General features: G+C 37.4%; 1 long non-coding RNA gene across 1 annotated transcript; it reads right to left on the bottom strand.

Annotated features, from left to right (window-relative positions):
* Positions 1 to 11,363: 11,363 nt before the first annotated feature.
* LOC127576218 (uncharacterized) lies at positions 11,364 to 17,793 on the bottom strand. Its single transcript, XR_007957187.1, has 3 exons — positions 17,567 to 17,793; positions 15,223 to 15,402; positions 11,364 to 11,385 (listed from the first exon to the last, which is right to left on the bottom strand). It is a non-coding gene; the product is annotated as an uncharacterized LOC127576218 (long non-coding RNA).
* Between the last annotated feature and the right edge of the window lie 3,623 nt (positions 17,794 to 21,416).

The following is a 21,416-nucleotide window of genomic DNA, read 5'->3' on the forward strand; positions in this document are numbered from 1 at the left end:
AGAATGGACAAACGGCCCTAACAGATAGTTATGTAATGCTTCTGCCTATTTTGGTCATGATCTCTGGATATCCATTTAAGGGCACTTGGAAAATTAAGCCAAATGAGCTTCTAACACCGATTGCTTAGAACATTTTTATGGGCTTTAATTACTGGCAATTTAATATAAATGCAGCAGGAAGCATACAAAAAAAAGCCCTTAGATGTCCCATATGGTTACATTACAGTAGTATTCATGCCTTGGTTTTTTTCAAGTTGATAAACCTTTTTCAAAAATTGTGCATGGTCATTTCAACCTTTGGAATCAAGTTCATTTTTACAATGATCTGTTGTTAGCTTCTTCCTTTACATCATGGGACTCAAGTTTCTACATAGCAAAGATTACTTACACCATAGTTAGTAAAATAGCTTTTCTTATCTTACCTTTAAATAACTTTTAGAAAACATGAACTTTCAAGTTGGAATAACAAACATACCTACACTTATGCCAATTTAATGAGTTTGGCTGGCAGAACATTTAAAGTCATTATTGCAGGTATATCATGAAATGGGCATTATTCCTGATAACTATATTTTCAGGAATTATATTTTCAAAACTACTTACTGATACAATTTTGTTATTTAGTCTCAAGTTACAATAAAAATGGTTATTTGATCCAGATTTTTGAAACAGCAAGTATGGCTCTTGACCTTTCACTTCATTAACATCTAAAATGACAAGTTCATCCAATTTTTTCAAATTCTACAGGTATCTCTTACTTGAGGACAGATTGAACTTAACAAAGATAGTTACCAGATGTGTTTCAATATATATCTAAAGTTATAATGATCTTGTGCAGCCATCTGTAGAGAATAGGAGTCTTTATTGGTGTAAATTGATATCTTCATGGCTATGTTGCTGATCAACCACTTCTCTTTACTCTGCTTACATCTTTTCTGGACTTGCTAAAGATGCACAGTTATAGCAGTGAAGAGATAACAATAAGATGGAAAGTTATGCTCCCACAACCATAATCTCTGATGATAACTATATTTCACCTGATTATAGATTTCCCCTCTCATACAATACTTAGACTCCTTCCATGCACGATATCTTGGCTCTAGCTTCAAATATGCTTTTCACCCTGTTGTCTCTGACTTGTTAAGTCCCTATCATGTTTGCTTCTTGGCCTCAGAACCACAATATTATAACAGTATGCCTACAGCCGATAACTCTTATTTTTGTCTGTTGAATGCTACAGATACCATCTACTAATGCTGCATGATTTTCTGAGCACCAGCAGTTCTGATTTCTAATCCACCTCCTGTTCTTTGCATGTGAGTCTGTCAGCGAATTGACTATTGGGATTTGATATCAAAGGCAAGTCTAGTCTTGTCCTTGATATCCACATATATGCACTTTCTAGCAGTAATCATTTTCTATGGATCAAGATCAGAAACCACAGGATATTATTTTCTTCTCTCACATAGGGTGCTGAAGACAATGCTAATGGATCCAACTGCCATTTCAGCTGAGGTCAGCCAGCTCAGACCAGAGATCTAGTGTGAGTTTTTCCCGGACACTCAATAAGTAAGAAAGAGAACATTAGATATGGGCATATGTATTTATGATTTTGGGTATCATAGTTCAATAATGTTAAAAGTAGGTGAATCAGTCTGCATTTCATGTGCCCACAGATGTCTTTGCTATTGTTTCTGCACCTCCTGTTCACCATTGTTGTACTACAAGTTCTTGAATTCCTACAATGTATTAATGAAATTATTTTTCCAAACTAATCATAGTCGAGCATCAACTAAGAATCTGTACTGTCTGTCTGGAGATCTCACCAGTCAGTCACTAGCTGAAAGCATATTTTAAATTATGAACCTCTTTTTAAAGTTCCAGGAACTCATCGCTAAATGTAGCCTATCATTATAATAGCCACATTTCCCAATTACTATTGAGGTCTTTGCTGATTTCTAAAACTAATTAAATATTTACCAGACAGCCTGTGGCTTCCTTTTTCCTTCTTTTACAATCACAATCTGGGGAGCAATTTCACTGCTCCATCTGGACTTTTTTATATGTATCCTGGACATAGACCTTGACAATGGTCCATGAGTATTCTTGCTTATAGTGTTGAAGTAAAAGCTAAGGTTGTGAATTTTTAAACTTGTGTTCTGCTAACAAAATTAGGATCAAGTAGTACTTGCTGATTGATTTGATCATAATATCAATAAACGTATCTAAGGTAAGCAATGCACTTAATTATTTCCTGTAATAAAATACATGAGAATTGCTGCATCTTCACTAGACCGTAACCCAAAGGTGCAGTATAATTTACAATAAATTTAAGATCTACAATTTCTTTATTAGAGGGGCTCCATACTAAGCAAGAGATCACAGGAGCCAAATGCATGGCATTATTTGAAGCATCTGTTATCTGTCACTATTATGAATATACCTTCCCTTGTTATGTGATCACAGAGGATTCCTGTAACCAGAACATGTACCTTTCATTAATTTTCTGATATCTTGACCAAAGTTTGACTCATGGGCCATTAGGATAGCCATTAATTGTGACATGTAAAATATTATATTCAGGTATTGACTGTGTGTGTTTCTAGTAATCTGTAGATTTCATTATTCTGCTTCAAGTACTTGTAATCAAAGCAGTGAAGAGCAATGCAGTTGCTAAGTATTGAATCAACTATGTAACAGCTTATTGCATAGTATTCCTTGTACTTGGGGACAGATGAACAAGGGATGGCATGTATCTCTAAACTTCTACAGCAAATGTGGTTCCTTTGTACATCAGCTTTTGCTGAATTTTAAAGGAAAGTATGTTATTTAATTCAACCATTGAACAGAGATCTTTGCATAGTCACAATCCCAAACAATAGAAGATTAAAAAAGAAATATACAACTTGCTGATGTTGGAATGGCTTTTGAATCACACACACGCATGTTCACACAGCCTTAAAGAAAAAAAAATCCAGTGTTAGCTTCTCTGCTGTCAAGTAATAGCTTGGATGAAACATACAGAACATTATTAAAATATTGTGTATGGTGCAGTGCTTTGAAGCATTGGTGGAGTGTTGACATACAAAACATAGTATTATAGTTGCCAGTCCACACTTCACAATCCATTCTGGTAAATCATTTAATCTGTTTTATCTTCTCTGCTTATTAGATACTTCAAGGGCACAAGAAGAAATAATCAGTAATAAGAGGAAGACAGCTCCCCAAGATAATGGTGAAACAAATAGTTTCCTTAAACAGTGCTCAATTCAATGCTCTTCTAGAGCTGATAAGCAGGATCTGTTTCAGAGCTGCAAACTCTAAGTTCATTATAAAGAATTTTCACTGTGCTTATTTATTGTTGCACCTAAATTGGGCACTGTAGGTGGGGTAGAGGGCAAGCAAGAGGCCTGGACTTAAAAAGTGCCCATCATTTTTTTCAAAAAGTGGCCTGATTTTCTCGGATTGCTTATAAATCATAGAATGGGGCAGAAGAAGTAATGTTGAACATGGTCTCCTCCACCCCTCCAAACTGCCAAGTTTTCATGTGCATCAGCCACATCAACAACAATGATCAATCCATGAGACACAAGAGACTACAGATGCTGGAATCTGGAGCAACACACAAAATGCTGGAGGAACTCAGCAGGTTAGGTAGCATCTGTGGACAGAAATAGACAGTCAATGTTTCAGGTCGAGACCCTTCATCTGATCTCCTCCATCATTTTGTGTATTGCTAATGATCTATCCGTGGTGGCTCTAGCAGCCGTCTGTCTCCCAAGCCAGTGTCAGGAGATTCCTTGGCTCTAGGAAGGGGGTTATTGTTGGTGGTCATGGGAATAAGAAATGGTGTTCAGCTCAGGTGGTGTGTTGGGGTGGGGTAGGTGACATTCACAAGCTTAGAGGGGGGCTGGCTCCTGATGGGGTTACAGAGCTTGAAGAAGAACAGGGTTATTACCTACTTAAAAGGGTAGCAACCCAGGTTGGGTTCCAATGCTAGACTGGGCCATGAACAGGCAGGTCTCCTTTATGACAAGTACTGAGGAAGTTTCTTTGACTTGAGTGGCCATGCACGTGTGAGAATTATGGAAGTTTCTGTTGCAGTCCTGTAAATAGGCCTCATATGTATTTTTTATTTATCCATTTACAGAATATGAGTTTTGCAGGCAACAGCAGAATTTGTTGCCTATACCTAATTTTCCTTGAGAGGCTGATAAGTAAGCCAGCATCTTGAACAGGTTCTTTTGTTGCAGGTGTTAGTGGGTAGGGCGTTCCGGAATCTACATCCAGTAATGAAAGATCAGTAACATATCTCCAAATTAGGATGGTGTGCAGTTCAGTGATGTTCCCAATGTGTCTGTGCTCATGTTCTTCTTGGTACTGGAAGTGCTGTTGGGTTGCTCTAGGTAAATAAATGAGTGCATCTTGTGGATGGTGCACACCCTAATCACGGTGAACAGGTGATGGAGGGAGAGAATATTTAGGATGGTGGATGGTGCCAATAAAACACTTTTTTTCCTGGATGTTGCTGAGCTTCTTGACTATATTTGGAGGTATTCCCATCCAGGCATTTGGAAAGTATTCCATCATGCCCGTGGCTTGTGCTTTGTAGATGGTGGAAAGGCTTTAGAGGGACAGGAGATGAGTTACAGGCTTTGGGTTATCCGGTCTCTCATCTGCTCTTATAAACCAGACTGCTGATGTGTGGCTGCGAAAGGAAAATACTGAGATTGTGAGAAATTGAAAGTAAAAGCAAAAAAAATGCTTTCATCAGAATTGGTAAAAGTAGGAGATGAAGCACATTTTATGGTGCAGAGGAAGAGGGAGTGGGCACAGAACACAAGAGACGGTCTGTGATAGCGTGGAAGGCAGAAGTGATGGAATGACAGTGAGGGTGATGGTGATGTATATGTGGCTGATGCAGTTACATTTCTGATTAATGGTGACTCTAGATTGACAAAGAAGTGGGCCTCAATGATGGTATTGCCATTGAGTATTAAAGATATGGTTAGATTCTCCCTTGTTAGAAGTTGCCATTTTCTGCTACTTTTGTGACTGAATATTATTCGCCATTTATGAGCCCATGCCTGAATGTTGTCTAGGACTTGCTGCATACGGGCATAGACTACTTAATTGTCTGAGAAGTTTCCTAATGAAATGAATAATATGCAATTATTAGCAAACATCCCCACTTCTGACCTTATGATGGAAGGAAGTCCATTGACGAAGCAGCTTTGTCTTGGACACTACCCTGAAGAGCTAATGCTGTGTTGTCCTGCAGCTGGGATGATTAACATCCAATGCACACAACTACCTTGCTTTGTGCAGGTTATGATTCCAGCCCATGGAAAGTTTTCCTCTTATACATATTTTAGTGGAAAATAGAACATCTAAAATTATTTTTTTCAAGAAGACATTTTTCTTAGAAATTGATTTTTTGGGAAGAGTTATCTTTATTCATTTTGCTGTACCATAGGATAATAATCAGAATCAGAGGTCACAAAAATTCTTTTCAAAACAGGTCACATTGTATATAATTAGAGGTTAAATAGAGGTAACTTTGTATGAAAGTTTATTGCCTTGACATTTGCACTGGTAGCTACTTATATGGCCTTGGCATTGTGATTATAAAAATGCCAATGCCTCGAAGCTGAAATTCATCCTCTTTTGGCACACTAAACATATGTAACATATGGTGGTAATATTCATTCCACTCTCCTAAAAGTTTTAATGAAGTCACACGAAAATACACTTAAAGCAGCACCTTGGCATTTTGCACACTAATTCATGCCCTTAAGTGGGACCTGTGCAGATCTCATGGCTCATGAGATAGATAAATATTTAAAAGATCGAAGAATTGAGGGTTCTGGGGAACTGGCACAGATGAGGAGTTGAGGTCAGCATAAATCAACCTTGATCATATTGAATGGCAGGGCAGGCTTATGGAGCCGAGTAGCCTACTCATGTTCCTATTTTCTTGTGTCCTTGTACCATGAGACTCTCCTGCTGTCCACCAATAAATAAGGTAATTCACTGGAGTCATAGAGTCATACAGCATGGAAGAAAACTCATGGAAATCACAGTAGAGTGGCAGAAAAGGCTGCCATGAAGGTGCAGTAAAACAATGGAGAAGGTGGACGTGGTGTCTCTTTACCCAGCCCCTGCCTCATCCATGTGATAAGCAAGCACAATCAACTCCTGTGCTGTAGGTGGCCCCAAACAGCAAGACATAGGCTGATCAAGGAGCCTGTGATTGCTGTATGCAGCTCACGATAGGCTGTGATCAGTGAAGAGCTCCAGTGAATTACTTAACATTATGCTGGCCATTGAAAAGTGAGGCTGAGGTGCAGGATGCAAGGTATCCATGTTACATCACAGACTCTTTAATGCAGTCTCATTCCTGTGCAATGAGCTGATAGTTTTTTTTGGAGAGTTACCAAGATGGTTGTAGATTTCCCTCAGAAGCCCAAATTTCTTGTGGCAGTGGAGAAAACACATTCTTCACGATTTCTGACATCCCCAGTTGTGTGACTAATACTGGGCAAGTGTCAAGTGTACTCAGGTGAATCGTGCAGGGAAGTGCACAAGCCAGCTTCACTATGGTCACTAATTAACATGGGTGCGATCCCTAGCATGATCGGTTATATGCCAAATAGCTGATGTGCAGAATGTTAATTTGTGATTTCCACACAAAAGAATGTGCATAAATGGTCCCAGTTTATAGAATAAATTGATAAAGTGTTGTAGGAAAATTATGGATTGCCAAAGAAAACAATATTGTAAAAAATATTGTTAACCTCATCATAATCATCTGCATATGTGCAAAAAGGTTTCTAAAAGTTTGCTTATACATGTCACCTCTGGGTTACAAATACTTGACTTATGGATGTATGAACGAGATCCCATAATATCTACTTTTAGTAGTTGTCCTTTCTTATCAGTCGTATGTGGTTTTAATGCCTTTCATTACAATACTGTGGATGTATGGTTACCATATTGAATGGTTTTTATGTATTTTCTGATTTATAAAATCAACTATGGACGTCTGTGTAAACGAAATCCATTTGTTACCTGGGGATGGCCTGCACTGGTTGTCATGATGCAGTTGAATGTTTTAGTGGCATCATTTGCCTGAAACAATCACTGGAAAGGTATAGGGTTGTAGAGTAATTCAGCACAGAAACAGCCCCTTCAGCCCAACTCATCCATGTCGACCAAGATGCCCATCTAAGTTATTCCCATTTGCTTGTGTTTGGCTCAAATCCCTCTAAATGTTTTCTATCCATGTACCTGTCCAAGTATCTTTTAAATGTTGTTATTGTACATGATTTGACTAAAGTAAGGAACATTCAGTGATTGAGTATCAAGAACACTAATTTTAGTGGAATACTAATTGGATCACAAGCCCCAATTTTAAACTATTCACTATGTTGTATGATTGAAACAGGTGACAAACTTGAAAACCAGAGTCACCTGAAAGTAGTAACTACCCAACGACCCTTCATCCCAACGAGTGGGGTGAAGGGCCAGGAGCCCATCACTCTGGTCCTGAAAGAATGATCCTTAAGTGCTTAGTTAAATAGTTGGGTGGGGCATCAGAAGAAAAGAGAGAGATGGGAAAAGCCAAGGATTCCTAGTCACTCAAAATTATGTAAACAATATAAAATTCACTTTCCTTTCTTGATCCCTTCTTGCCTGAGCTTAACTTGCTATTTATTTTGTTGGCTCATCATGGAAGCCAAAATTGATACTCCAACTGGATTGGGTCTAATGATGCCATCTTAACCTAATCTACATGTTTAAAGGAGAACCACTGCCTTCTTGGAGCCCTGTAGAGCAAGTTAACATTGTAGTCAAAGGAGTAGTGGCAGGATTAGTGCAAATAAGTTGTGTGGCTCAGTTGCCCATTTTAACAGCCCGCTCACTATGTATCTGTCAGCCAAGTAAGGTTTAGAATCAGTTCTTACAATTTCTGAGAAGAGTGGGAATTTGGTTAACAAAATTGTTGTGATTATCCCTCATCTATGTTCAGTTGTGGGTACCAAACGACAGTTAATATATGCTGATCCCACAGGATCCATAAGAATTATACCAGGGCTTAAAGCGTTAAGTTTCTATTCCCTTGAGTTCAGAGGGTTGAGGGGTGATCGAATTGAGATCAATAAAATTATAAAAGGATTGACAGGCCAGATATAGAAACTATTTTCTCTACTCAGAGTATTCAAAACAAGGAGGCACAATATTAATTTTAGTGTAAGATAAGATAAGATTTCTTTATTAGTCACATGTACATCGAAACACACAGTAAAATGCATCTTTTAAGTAGAGTATTCTGGGGGCAGCCCTCAAGAGTCGCCACGTTTCCGGCACCAACATAGCACGCCCACAACTTCCTAACCTGTACGTCTTTGGAATGTGGGAGGAAACTGGAGCACCTAAAGGAAACCCATGCAGACACGGGGAGAACATACAAACTCCTTACAGACAGAGGCCGGAATTGAACCTGGGTTGCTGGCGCTGTAATAGCATTACGTTAACCGCTACACTACTGTTCCTGCCAATTTAGGGGTGAAATTGAGGAGCACCTTTTCATAGAATGAGTGATGGAAAGCTGCAACTCTTCCTCTAAATGTTATAGATACTGATCAAATAAAATTTCAAGATGGAGACAGATAGATTTCTATTAGTTCAGGTAACATGGGATATGGAGCAAAGGCACATAAATGGAGGTGGCATTCTGACCAGAGTGGAGGGACTGTACAGCCCACTCCATTTCCTAAATTCACATAGATTCATTGATACATAGCCCCAAAAACCCTGAAATTAAGCTGTGCAACAATATTGTGTGAATATTTAACATTGAGATTTGCTGTTCTTACTTTTTTATCAGAAAACCTTGTAACATACTACAACTTAATTTCAGGGACAAGACTTTGTTTATTAATAATAATGGTTACAGACACTGGATGTAGAGTTTCCCAGTAATTGTTTGCACATTATTTCAAATAAACCTGTAACAATTATGTCACAATCATTAATCCTCTTATGTGAATACCATCACGCATCAATGACCTACAGCACACTACCACTGCTGTCTGTAACGACAGCTGCTGCAACACAGAAAAGGAACAGAAACGGAAAGCCCACCACTGCCCGCCCACCCCCAACCCTGCCACCCACCCACCCACATACAGACACATACATGAAAATAAACCACATATATAAAAAACACACACAATAAAATATACCAGTGATGAATTTTACAGTTGTAATCAAATCTTGGGGTTCAAATGGTAATTATAAAGAACTGAGCTTTGGTCTCCATGGTTTATGATATCATCTGAACCCCTCAATTAGATTACTGCTTTATAATCACTTCCAGGTATCCATTATTTTTGAAACAAAGTTTAGCTTTGGAACAGTTTGAAAAATGCCTGGAACCAGATTTGCTGAAGTATGTGACCTTGACTTCTGACCCAAATCTTTGACCAACCATGCCCAAACTTTAATGGGTTCAAGAGCTCTGTGTTGAGTGATTGGCCTATAATTACAGGCTTTGACTCAAAAGTTGTTTTGTAAATATGCAAGCACTCCATATAAACCCTCTGAGTACTGAATTACAAGTTAAAAGCATCAGTGTTTGCATTGCAACAACATTCTCCCAATTTTAAATGTGAAATGGAATATTATGTAGGATATAGAGAATCACATCTTCTAAATTTACATTAAGTATTGAGTAAGCTGTTCATTTTTTCCATCTTTTGTGTAGAAGTTCAACTAGAGTTCTGAGAAGCATTGCATTATATTATTGGAAATTCTCAGTTGGCATACCTTTAAATAAAGATGTAGATTAATCTTTACTTCTATGTCTGACTGATAAAAGAAATGTTTAATACTGCTGATAGAACCCATACATTACCTAAAAAAGATGCTACAAAGTGAATAACTCTGCTGATCACCTTGAATCCCTGTCCTATACTTCCTTCAACTAAGTGCAATAACTTTTATTCACTGACCTAAAAATACATTACCTGCAACTTAAATTTATTATATGTAAATATAAATGACAATTCTGGAAGCCCGAAAGGCTCAGATAAAGCAAGAGACTCAAAATGTGCAGATGTGGCTTAAGGTATTACCTGATGAATGTGTAACATTCTTATCTTTTCTGCTTCTTGCTGTTCAATCTAGAATTTCATTCCTAATGACCAAAAAAATTAAGCTGGTTATGACCAGTAATTACCACTGTTCCCAAGTGATTTTTCAAGGGTACAAAGTAATGGACAAGCATGCAATTGCAACACTCCATAGCAGAATGAAAGATGAGATTACAACTATGGTAATAGAGATTACAGTTCAAAATACTGAACAAATTCACATCCAGTAGTCCAATTCCTTGTATACTGAGGACATAGTAGTGTCATGGCTACATTACTGGACCAATGGTCTAAAGAATACTTTATTGCTGAGTGGGATAAATTTAGAATAGATTAAATGGTTCAAAACTGGTCAGCTGTGAAGTGTGAGCCAGTGATGGAACTAAATTGTATCCCCTCACAATCTATAACATTGTGGTATTGTTCACTGCTCAGTTTACCATTGCTGCTACTGATCAACAGGTCAGTAGCTCCAGGCATACCTAACTATTAGATTCCAATCTAAAAAAGCCATAATACTCAATTATATATATTTTAAACAGCAGAGGTAGGGTGCCATAGGCAGTGTCAAGTCATTCAACAATCACCAAAATAGATAAAAAGTGCTACGTTCTGATGTAAATAGTGGTGAACAATTAAACCACAAATATAGAACAAAGCATATGAGTACAAAAGCTGAAATGTTAGCAGCCAGCTTTATCCAATTGCGTTGAATGGAAGATCCATCTTGGCTTCCTTCTGAGGGTGCCACTGTCACAAAGGCCAGTCTTCACCATCAACATCTGAAGTGAGGATGGAGAGGAAATGATGACCTTGGATCAGGAATTTAACTATGAGCATTGTGCTAAAAAGAACAGTTCAGAAGTTAGATATTCTACACAGCCCAAATATGATTTGTGATGGAATAGGGGTACAATACCATGGAAGTTAAATTACTGGATTAGCATCCTGATGTCTAGACCATTAACCCAGGTAAATGAGCTTGAATCCCACATGGTAGATGGAGAATTTAAATTCAAGTAATTAAATGAAACTAAAAATGCTGCATTCTGTAAAGTTCGGATGAAACTGGTAATGATAATCATGAAGCCCCTGGATTGTTGTATCAACCCATTTCATTCACAAATGTTCTTTGGAAGAAAATTCACCATCCTTACCTTGTTTGACCTATATGTGACTCCAGGCCCACAATGAGTCTTCTCTTTTCATTATCTTTCTCTCAAAATATCTGCAAGGATAGTCGTGCTCATGGTTACTTATACAGAAATGCCACAACTTCAAGTGTATGGGGAGGTGCAATTAAACAAGGACATTAGTATTAGTGATCCAGCATTTTTACATTAGCTTCTCAAAACCAACATCTTGGTTTCAAATTCCTTGTACAAATACATAGATGATGTAAAATTTCATATACTTGCACAATTGGTCTGAAGTAAGCACACAAAGAATAATAAGTCAAATCATTTCACATTTAAGCCCTCTTTCAGTGATGTGATAAGTGTGAATTACTGCCAGTCAATCTCCCTGACAGTGAAAAGTACCACCAATCTGGTCTCATTTTTTCCAGATTTTGCTTGAGCTTGGAGATTAATTCTTCCTCTGCTCTTTTAAACCTACAACAGTGCTTCAGTCTGGATGCTTAAGGAGATATATAACTGGGTACCCTGTCAACTCGGATCCCAGTTGCCCGAATTGCACCACACCACTTCCATCTAGCTCTTCCAGCAACTTTCAGTTCAAAATACTGTTACCGTTAAAGGGACAAGAGCAAATCTATTGACCTGACACCAGAAATGTGGACATAATACCTGCCTGACATAATGACTTTTTGCCTAGCAAGTTAAATCACAAAATTGCTTCAACTCAAAAGAGCTCAATTTCAAATATGTTGCCCAGCAATTTAGCGGAAGTTTTCTGTTGTGTTTTAGCACTTTCATGTTTCCTTATCATACCTTTTGATATATTCCATAGGAGGCTGGTATGACAAAGGCACAGAGAGTAAATACCACTTCAGTTAAGAATAAATGAAGTAAATCTAACATTATGACAAGTGCAGATATAATTATTCATCCACCAAACAGACAGAAAAGTGATTTACGTATCAGAAGGACTGATGTTTTACTTGCTTTGCATTAGAGGGTGTGTGTAAGAATTTTTAAGTTGCACAAAATTACATCATTCAGACAACATGAAATGTGCTAGGCTTGCTTCAAATGAAATCTCCACTTCTGTGATTCGAGGTGGCTTCTATTTCACATAGACCCAAATAGTTGCAAGGTTCTGTAATCAGCAATGCAAAAAAGGTGCAATGTATTGAAAGATAACATGTTTGGAATAGTGATGAATAAGTTCTGAAGAAGATCTAAACCCACTTTTTGTTCAGAGCAATTATATTTTTTTTTATAAAATGGTCCTTAGATTTGAAGGCAACTGCTTTACTTAAATTATTTAGTAATTGAGGTAGATAACATTGAAGTCTTAATTTTTGTTTTGAGGAAGAACTATTCCTCCCAACTGTGAAAACTTGCAATGCCACTTCATTATATTTTACCATGAAGACACTGGTGCCATTCTCTGACCACCTTCATTCAACAAAGTATAATATTTCATGTTTACCATGATGAATAAAACTTTCTTAATTAAATCCATTCAAATCTGCATTACAATGCAAATGCAGGGTATCTTAAGAACAATTGTGAGTGCAATTATATAAAAATTACTATACTGAAAAGCAATATATAAATTGTCTAGAGCACAAATATAACTCAATTAAAGGTGCATTACCCTGGAGTTTCTATTTGTATTACTAGAAACTTAAAGAATCCCAAGAGCAGCAGATAGTGAAATACAATTCAGTTCCAATTTACCGTGCCCTAGAATGTTAAGACAGAGGATTTCATCCATGATCTAAACCATGTTACTGTGCTGAACAGATGTCAGGCCACCCCCAGTTAAGAGGAAGGATAATCAGAAGATCAATCACCTCACACAAGCCATTTACAGAGCCCCACTGAAAAAGGAAGGTAGCAGGCTGGTCTCTCAGCCATTGCCTATTGTTGAAATCATTGCCAATATTCTAGGAAAAGGAATGAAGAAAATACTTGTCTAAAACATGGAAGAAAATAATGCACTCGTAAGCATAAAACTGTTTGTGATGCTATCGTGTGGGCTCTAATACTGCTAGCGGAAAATTTTGGTGCACTGCATTTTGACTTGATATAGTACATTGATTTTGGCATTAGCTTTGTTCAATTGGTCTACTTTCACCTCAGATCAGAAGGGTATGGGTTCAAACTCCACTCCTATAGTTAAATATGTTGTCAAGATTGAAATCTCAGTTCTGACTGAGGAAATGCTCTTTTGGGAAAAATAGTGTCCTTTAATATTTAACTTGAGGCTTGTTCAGGTGGATCCCCTGCAGTATTCAAAGAAGAGTGTTTCCCTGCTGCATTAGCCAATATATTTACCAATCTCCTTTAACTTACACTGTCCGTATTTAGTTCGTGGAATGTTAATGTGTGAAAGCAGTAGTAACTGTAGCCATACATTTCAAACAACTTCACTTTGAGATTTATGAAGAGACCTTATTTGGATTCAGTGACTAACCAGAAAATAGATCTGATTGTCCCAACCTGTGCTACAGCAAACAATTTATATCTGAACAAAAATCACTTGGTATATTGGTGAATATGTCAGTTAATTGATAGAATTATTGTCTATTCAAGATATCTCTGTCTCCCAATTCTCCTAATTGCTGATTATTGGAAGATTGTTTATTCTCCTTGTGTCAGATTAATTTATCCAAACAGCTGTTTCTGCTTTTATTTTGGTTTCAATTTACTATTTTCAGTGTGTTTTTATAAGGAAATCAATTTACTGCCACTAATATACTTTGGTGAAATTGTGGATGAAACTACAGCATAGGGTATGGAAGAGAATATGTGTAATGAAAGTTAATGCACACAGCAAACTCCCTTAGTACTATCAGACTGGCTAATTTGGAGCTTCTCATGCTTGCTATTGTTTATATCAATAAAATACTGAACTTTGCTACAATTAACATGTTGCAGAATGTATCAAATCTTTGTATGACTACATTGTTGATATGATGAATGTGAGCTCACATATTTTACAATAAATCTCTTTTAAATATAGTTATTTTCTTAATCTTTTAGAAAAAACCATTAACAAAATTGGTCTGATTTCTTTGACATATAAGTTTAAAGTATATTAACAAGATTTTCTAGGGTTTATCTGGTAAATTAATACATTTCCCTTCACAGCAGGATGAAATATGTCAAATTTTAGTAGCTTAACATGTGTTTGTGTTTATCCTGAACAAAATTCCTTTCTTAGGTTCTCATACGTCAAATGAAACAATATCCCTTTCTGCAAGCTGTATATCAAAAGGAACTAAACGAGGGTTGCAATTATACTGACCTGCAACTGGTAGCTGTAAAGCTGTACCTGTCTGTGATTTGCAGTCTGTCTGTTAGCAAGGTCTGCAATGCATGTCTGTGTACAAATATAGGTAGGCTTTCATTTCTTCTGGGGATTATCTTAATTTTGGAGGAAATAATGATAATCACTATAAAGAATGGGGTTAATATCAGCAGGTCCAGAATTTATAGTAAGGATGAAGTATATTTTTGGAAGCTTATGTTAAATTTAATTAGAATAGAATATCAAGTTGATGGGCTTAGACTCAGGATTTCTCCACAAAAATCCTAAAGATTTATTTATGGATGCTCTACTTTTCTGAGCCATGAGATAAATCCTGGCAGGGCACTACTGAAAGAAAATTAAGCAAAGAATCTCTTGGTAGGGAACAAGCACATAATCTGAAATGGATTGACCACTAAGGATGGTGGTCAGTCTAAACTGGCAAGAAAACCAGACTTCAGCAATTAGTTAAGAATAATTAGGAAGAAAATTAAAATTGGGTTGGGTGGTCATTTGAGGATTATGAAGTTGGGACTGTGTCCATGCACTTGCTAAGTGTATTAAAACAGACCAAAAGTGTGAGCAAGGTAACGTAGCGGTTAGCGCGACGCTATTACAGCACCAGCGATCGGGGTTCAATTCCTGTCACTGTCTGTAAGGAGTTTGTACGTTCTCCCGTGTCTGCGTGGGTTTCCTCCGGGTGCTCCGGTTTCCTCCCACATTCCAAAGATGTACGGGTAGGTTAATTTGGGTTTAAAATGGGTGGCGCAGACTCGTTGGGCCGGAAGGGCCTGTTACCATGCTGTAAATAAAATTTTAAAAAATTTTAATGTAGGAAAGCAGATAAGAGTATACCAAAACAGAATATTTGTAGTGCTTGTCATAACGATTTTGGGCCATGGAAATAATATGAAATGAACTGAATTCAATACTCTGGATACTTCTGAGGTTTTGTTAATTTGCTCTTCTGAAATGTCCGTGTTTCTTTCCTGCAACGTGAATAATTAAATAATGTTGTGATATTGAAAAGATTAAAACACTGATTGATATTTTAGGTCATTCCTTTAAGACAAAAAATTATGCCATAATTATCTGTAGCTAATTTAGAACAATAAAGATCATCACGTAGACTTATAAATGTTAATTACAACCCTTAATTTTGAATGTGCACTCCAAATTTTTTCGCGGGTTTCCACTGCGGCCTAATCAAACTTTTTAGTGTCACGTACTGCTTCTGTTAGCACTAGATGGCGGTAAAGACTTAAGCAATTAGTCTTTGAGGATCATTTATTCCCTCTCCAGGCAGACGAATGTGAATCGGGTATGTTTGGGAAAATATTAAATTTAAGAAACGATTTTTATATGTCTAAGGTGGCAATAATATCTTAAGTTTTTTTCAAACAAGTCCTGGCAGTTGATTTTTATCTAAGATCATAATGTTGGTATTCTAATAGGCTAATAAAGGTTAATTGACAATTAACATTTAAAATAATCTTAGTTTAATATAAAAAACAAAATACTACGTCAGCTGAGATAAGAAAGTAAACCAAAAATTGTCAATACTCAATTAGTCAGGCAGCATCTGGGAAGGGAGAAACAGACTTAACGTTTCAACTTGGTGACCTTTTGTCAGGACTGGAAGATGTTAAGCGATATAAGAAATATAAAGATCCAGGGTGAATACAATAGTGGATTTGGGGGAGAAGGGACAGAAGGAAAGGTCTGTGATAAAGTGGAAGACAAAAGAGATTAAATGATGAAAGGGAATCTGGTGAAAAGCATGAGACAAATAAATAAACTAACGATGAATCTTGAGAGGATGTAAATGGGAACAGTAGAATCATTAATTGACATTGTTGAACACGATGTCTGTTACGTGACCTGTCAAAAGACGAGATACTGTTACTTGAGCTTACACTGAGCTTCACGGGAACAGCGTAGGAGGCTGAGGAAAGTGTGGTCAGAGTTCCATTGGGATAAAGAATGACAATGGCAGGTGGCCAAAGCTCGGGGCTGCGCTGGTGAATTGAGCAGAGGTGAACTGTAGAGCACTCGCCCTATCCATGTAGACTCTCCAGTGTAGAAAAGAGCAAATTGCTAACATCAAATACAGAATGCTACATCGAGAGGAGTAAATCGCTGCTTCACCCTGAAGATAATTTTGAAGCTTTGGATGGTGGAAATGAAAGGGGGTAAAGGGACAAATGTTGCATTAGCCCAGAATTGATGTGGGATGCGGAGGAGTTATTGGGATAATGGGAGAGTGGGCCATGGAGGGAATAGTCTCGAGAAACAAAAGGGGAAAGGGAGGGGACATCATGTTTGGTGGTAGCATCATGTTAGCGACGTCAGAAATAGTGCAAGATGATCCGTTGAATGTGAAGGCCGGGAGACTGTGAGGTGACTCTATTAGTTTGATATAATTGCTTACCACACATAATCCATTTCATATTTTACAATTTTAAAAAGTTCTGTTTTAAATATACAGATACATCTCGAAAAAAATGCTATATTCCAAAGCGTGATGATAAAACATTTTTTAAAAATTTCCAATTAACACCAACCGTTAAGAATAAAAATCAAGCGACTTGTAATTTGTTACAATTTACATGAACGCTTAATTTATGATTAGATTGTTTCGATGTCGAATATTTGTCAAATTTCTATAATCTGTAGTGTTTATCTTTCGAATTTTGATATTTACTCTTTAGTCTTATTTTTCTGGTTTGTCTTTTTTGTAAGCGGTTATTCTAAACACGACAAGGCTTCCTTGTGTCTCTGGGGACTGGTTTAGTAAGTGAGACCAGACTAGATCGTTAAGGATGATTGATGGGTCTGAATTTACATTCGTATGTATGGGATCAGAGCAAACAAGAAGGAATTGATATGATGAAGAAAAATGCACTGAAAGGCACTCATATCTCCACTTTCCAAGATATTACAATTGTCAAAACATAAACACATACCTTTAAGAGCAAATCTGTAATTCTAGCGCGTTCTCCTTTAAGAATTTATTTTTTTTCGCATGAATATTTAAAGCTATACTCACTGCATAGATGACGTTTGCAAAAAAAATCAAACAGGACCGGCGTAATATCGAAACAAACAGTTTCGCAGGAAAATAACATCTAACTTTGCTTTTATTGCTATGAATTTAGACTTCATCCTGCGTAATATTAATTAGTAGCTTCTGTCCGATGTCCCCGGCTCCATTCTCGTTTAAACAGATTTGTCGTTTCCATAACAAAGCAGAATCCCTTCATTCTGTGGGATCTCCAAAGACCTGTTGTATACTTTTGAGTGCCAGTTCAAATAAAGCACACGGAATTTTCAGCCCGACTTCGTTATGTGCAAGTGTGGTGACTCTCCCATTTTAATTTGTTAGGACGGTTATTGTGAAAGCTTGCCTGATTGGAAAATCTGCTAAAACATTTCCAAGTCGTAGACCGATGCTACTGAGCACGGAACAGTTCAACGATCGGTGAGTGAAAGAGGCCAAGTACATGTTCGGTCTGTTTTATTTATTATTGAATTATTTTTAGGTTTTTATCCTATTTAACACGGTTTATAAATACCCAAAAAAGGCAAGGAAAGAAAGATTAATCTCCATTTAGTGTTTGGGTCCTTTAAAAAGAACTGCCCCAGCACTGGGCATTCTCTGTAAAACAGTATCGGTTGCAGAACCTCTTCTAAGAAAATGTCCTTCCGTGAGTAAATCGGATAACCCGAGTTTTTTTTTAACACAGATGCACTTTGTCTGTATTACAGATTAAGACTCTGTTAAAATAACAGGTCCGTTGTTTATTTGATCGCCAATGACGTTGTTGTGGGCTCTAATTTTCATTTATTAAAATTAATAGACTGTTTGTTAAACCATTTTGGTACCTCTGTCTCAACTCTGATATTATCACTAAGGGGTTTCCCCCCCGCATCAGGACTTCATTTTATTAAATAGAAATCTAAGTCGAAACGTCCCAATTAGTCACAAGAAACTATGTTTAATCATGAAGGAACTAAAGGAACGCCCCTGCCACCAACGCCCCCCATGTAGGTTAGATAAAAATCCCTTTGCCATTAATAGAAGCGTTTATAAGAACGTTTTAAATTGGTGCCTATCTAAAGTGCGCTCTAGCTGTCATTGGTAAGAAGTAGGATTGGACTGGGCATGTGAATGTATTGTCAGTATAATTCTCCCATATCGGCTATGCATTTTATGTTCAAAGTTAAGAACACGGGCTGAAAAGGCCCATAAGACTTCAGAACAGAAATTTCTGCGGTATTATTGGTCGGACTGCACAATATGTATTATATTGCTCAGCCTTCCAAGGGAAAAGTTAGAGTAACTTAGGGGAAGGTGCGTGTTATTATAGAATCAAGCGTTGGCATTAAAACAGATTGAAAACTTAAAATCCAGCGCGGTCATAATTTATTCCAATCTGCTTCCTTCGAATGAAACGTATCTGGTGCTTTGATCTGAGGCACCGAGCAGAGCAAATTTTCTTAATTCATTTGTTGACTGTAGTTTTCTATTTCTGATGACACATGAGGTGCTAGGAAAGGTTAAAAAAATACAAGAGTGAGGGGAATCCCGTTGTTATTTCATGGTTTCCGTCACTGATTGTGCCATAAACGAAAAAAAATATTAGTTCCACCCGTGAGAGGTAAGTTCACAATCTTTAACATCGTTGGCACGAGGTCTTCCAAATCGGTACTTATGCTTTTTTTTGAGGTTGCCTACATTTGAATAACAGTGTCTTGATTTCAGTATGGTTGTCTTTTGTAATTTATTTTCAACTTACTTTTTTCTCTAAAATAAGTTTTAAACAATTCAAATTGTCGTTTCCAGCTCAATATTTCCGATAAAACGTAATCTGTGCAAAAGACTCATGGTAATGGGCTGATTCTCAGTCTTAATACTGGGTGTAAAAGGTAAACTGAAAGGTAGAACATTGCTGAAGATTGAAAGTAGACATATGTGACCTTGTAGCATTTTAACGGGTTCAGAGTTGAGCTCCTACTAAAGGGACAACCGCAGAAAGCCGGTCACCATGGTATCAGATAAAGGTGGAATCCGCAATCTCTGGTTTTCCCGCAGTGATAAGATAGACCTACGGAATCCTTTATTGATTGTACCCTTTGATCATTAAGTAACTACCCGGCTAAGTTCTACTGAGAGATCACTTGAGGACGGACAGTCGCGGAAAATTAGCCAAGTTACAAAGATCTGTAAGCGGATCATCAAAGATCTGCAGGACAATAATATCATTCCGGAATATAAAGCACAATTAAGAGGGTCGCTTTCAGGAATTGTCTTCTTTAAACGTATCAAATCTCACAATTTACTGAGTTTTTGAATTGCTCTCCTCGGGTTTCCCAAAATATTCAACGTGGTTAAATCCTCAAAATAAGGATTTTCAAGCTTTGAAGTGCCGCTGTAGAACAGGAAACTCAAAAAAATTACACTACGGAAATGTACCAGCGATTTGTACACCAAACAGCTACATTAGCTTTATGTTTTTGGCTAACCGGAAAAGTTTTGTGGTTTGGCAACCCTACAGACTTTTTTTTGACACTTGGCAATTTCGGATTTGCCCTGGTGTGTTTCTTCCTGACAAAGAACCACTGGGAGGTCATGTGACATACTGACAGGTCACAGTGAAGCTGATAAATATAGGCCGTCCCAAATCCCTTGAGAGCCACATTGAAACAGCGAAGGATTTCGGGACTTGTAGTTATTAAATGAAGAGGGAAATAAATGTCATGAGAACTTTTAATAGCCAATGAACTGAAAATGACCTTGTTTATGTAGAGTGAATGTGATACATCGTAGTTACAGGATAAATAATAGTGGTGGTATTTTAAAGAAATATTTTAATTGTAAAACAATACAAAATATGTAGAAAAATTGCAAAGTGACAGCAGATCTCAAGAGTTACCAGTAATAGACATGGTATCATTTAAAGTACTTGTTTCCTCGTCAGTTGTTGTTTCCAACAGATACCTTGGAAACCCTGCGGCGAGTCCCTGGGGATTGGTATCGATGGGTGAAGATCCACAGAATAGGGATTTATCCTTTGATCGTTCGAGATCCACTGGTAACGATCGGCTGCTGTTGTCAGAACCCGCAATCTCTCAGAAGATCCATTCTAATCCCCAGTCATCGATCTGCACGTTTCGTCTCATTTTACACCGAATCCCTTCAGCTCAAAGTCAATCAGTCTTCCGCAGCATCCGAAAGCTCACAGCAGATAATCTAAAAATCGTGACCAACACTAATCTTCTGACACGTTTTGTAGGCGTTTAAAATGTTTAATTTATGCGCCTGCATCGCAGAAAATTGGGACATTTATTTCTAGATTGCTTGTCTTTTGATTTAATGTTGTACAGGAATGTCGTTGATGTCATGTATTCATTCATATACATGACATGTTAAATGTAAAAAGTATAGAAATAGTTTAGCAACAAACCTAACATTTCAAACAACACTGAACGCTTTTCTTCTGATATGAGTGTCCATCTCTTTGTCTGTCTATCTATCTATCTATCTATCTATCTATCTATCTATCTATCTATCTATCTATCTATCTATCTATCTATCTATCTATCTATCTATCTATCTATCTATCTATCTATCTATCTAAAATCTGTGTGTCCATTTGATGGAAAGTTACCCATCTTTGTTCACTTTCTTTAGTTGGCTGATATGCTGCTTGAAGGCCGCCCTTACTTTTGGTAAAGCGTGCACCTCTAATTCTCCTGTTTCACCGCTGCCTCGGTAAACAGCTGTTTTACGCAGTTGCAATAAACTGTCCGGCC

Source organism: Pristis pectinata, chromosome 11 (genome assembly GCF_009764475.1).
Source record: "Pristis pectinata isolate sPriPec2 chromosome 11, sPriPec2.1.pri, whole genome shotgun sequence".
Taxonomy (NCBI): Eukaryota; Metazoa; Chordata; class Chondrichthyes; order Rhinopristiformes; family Pristidae; genus Pristis; species Pristis pectinata.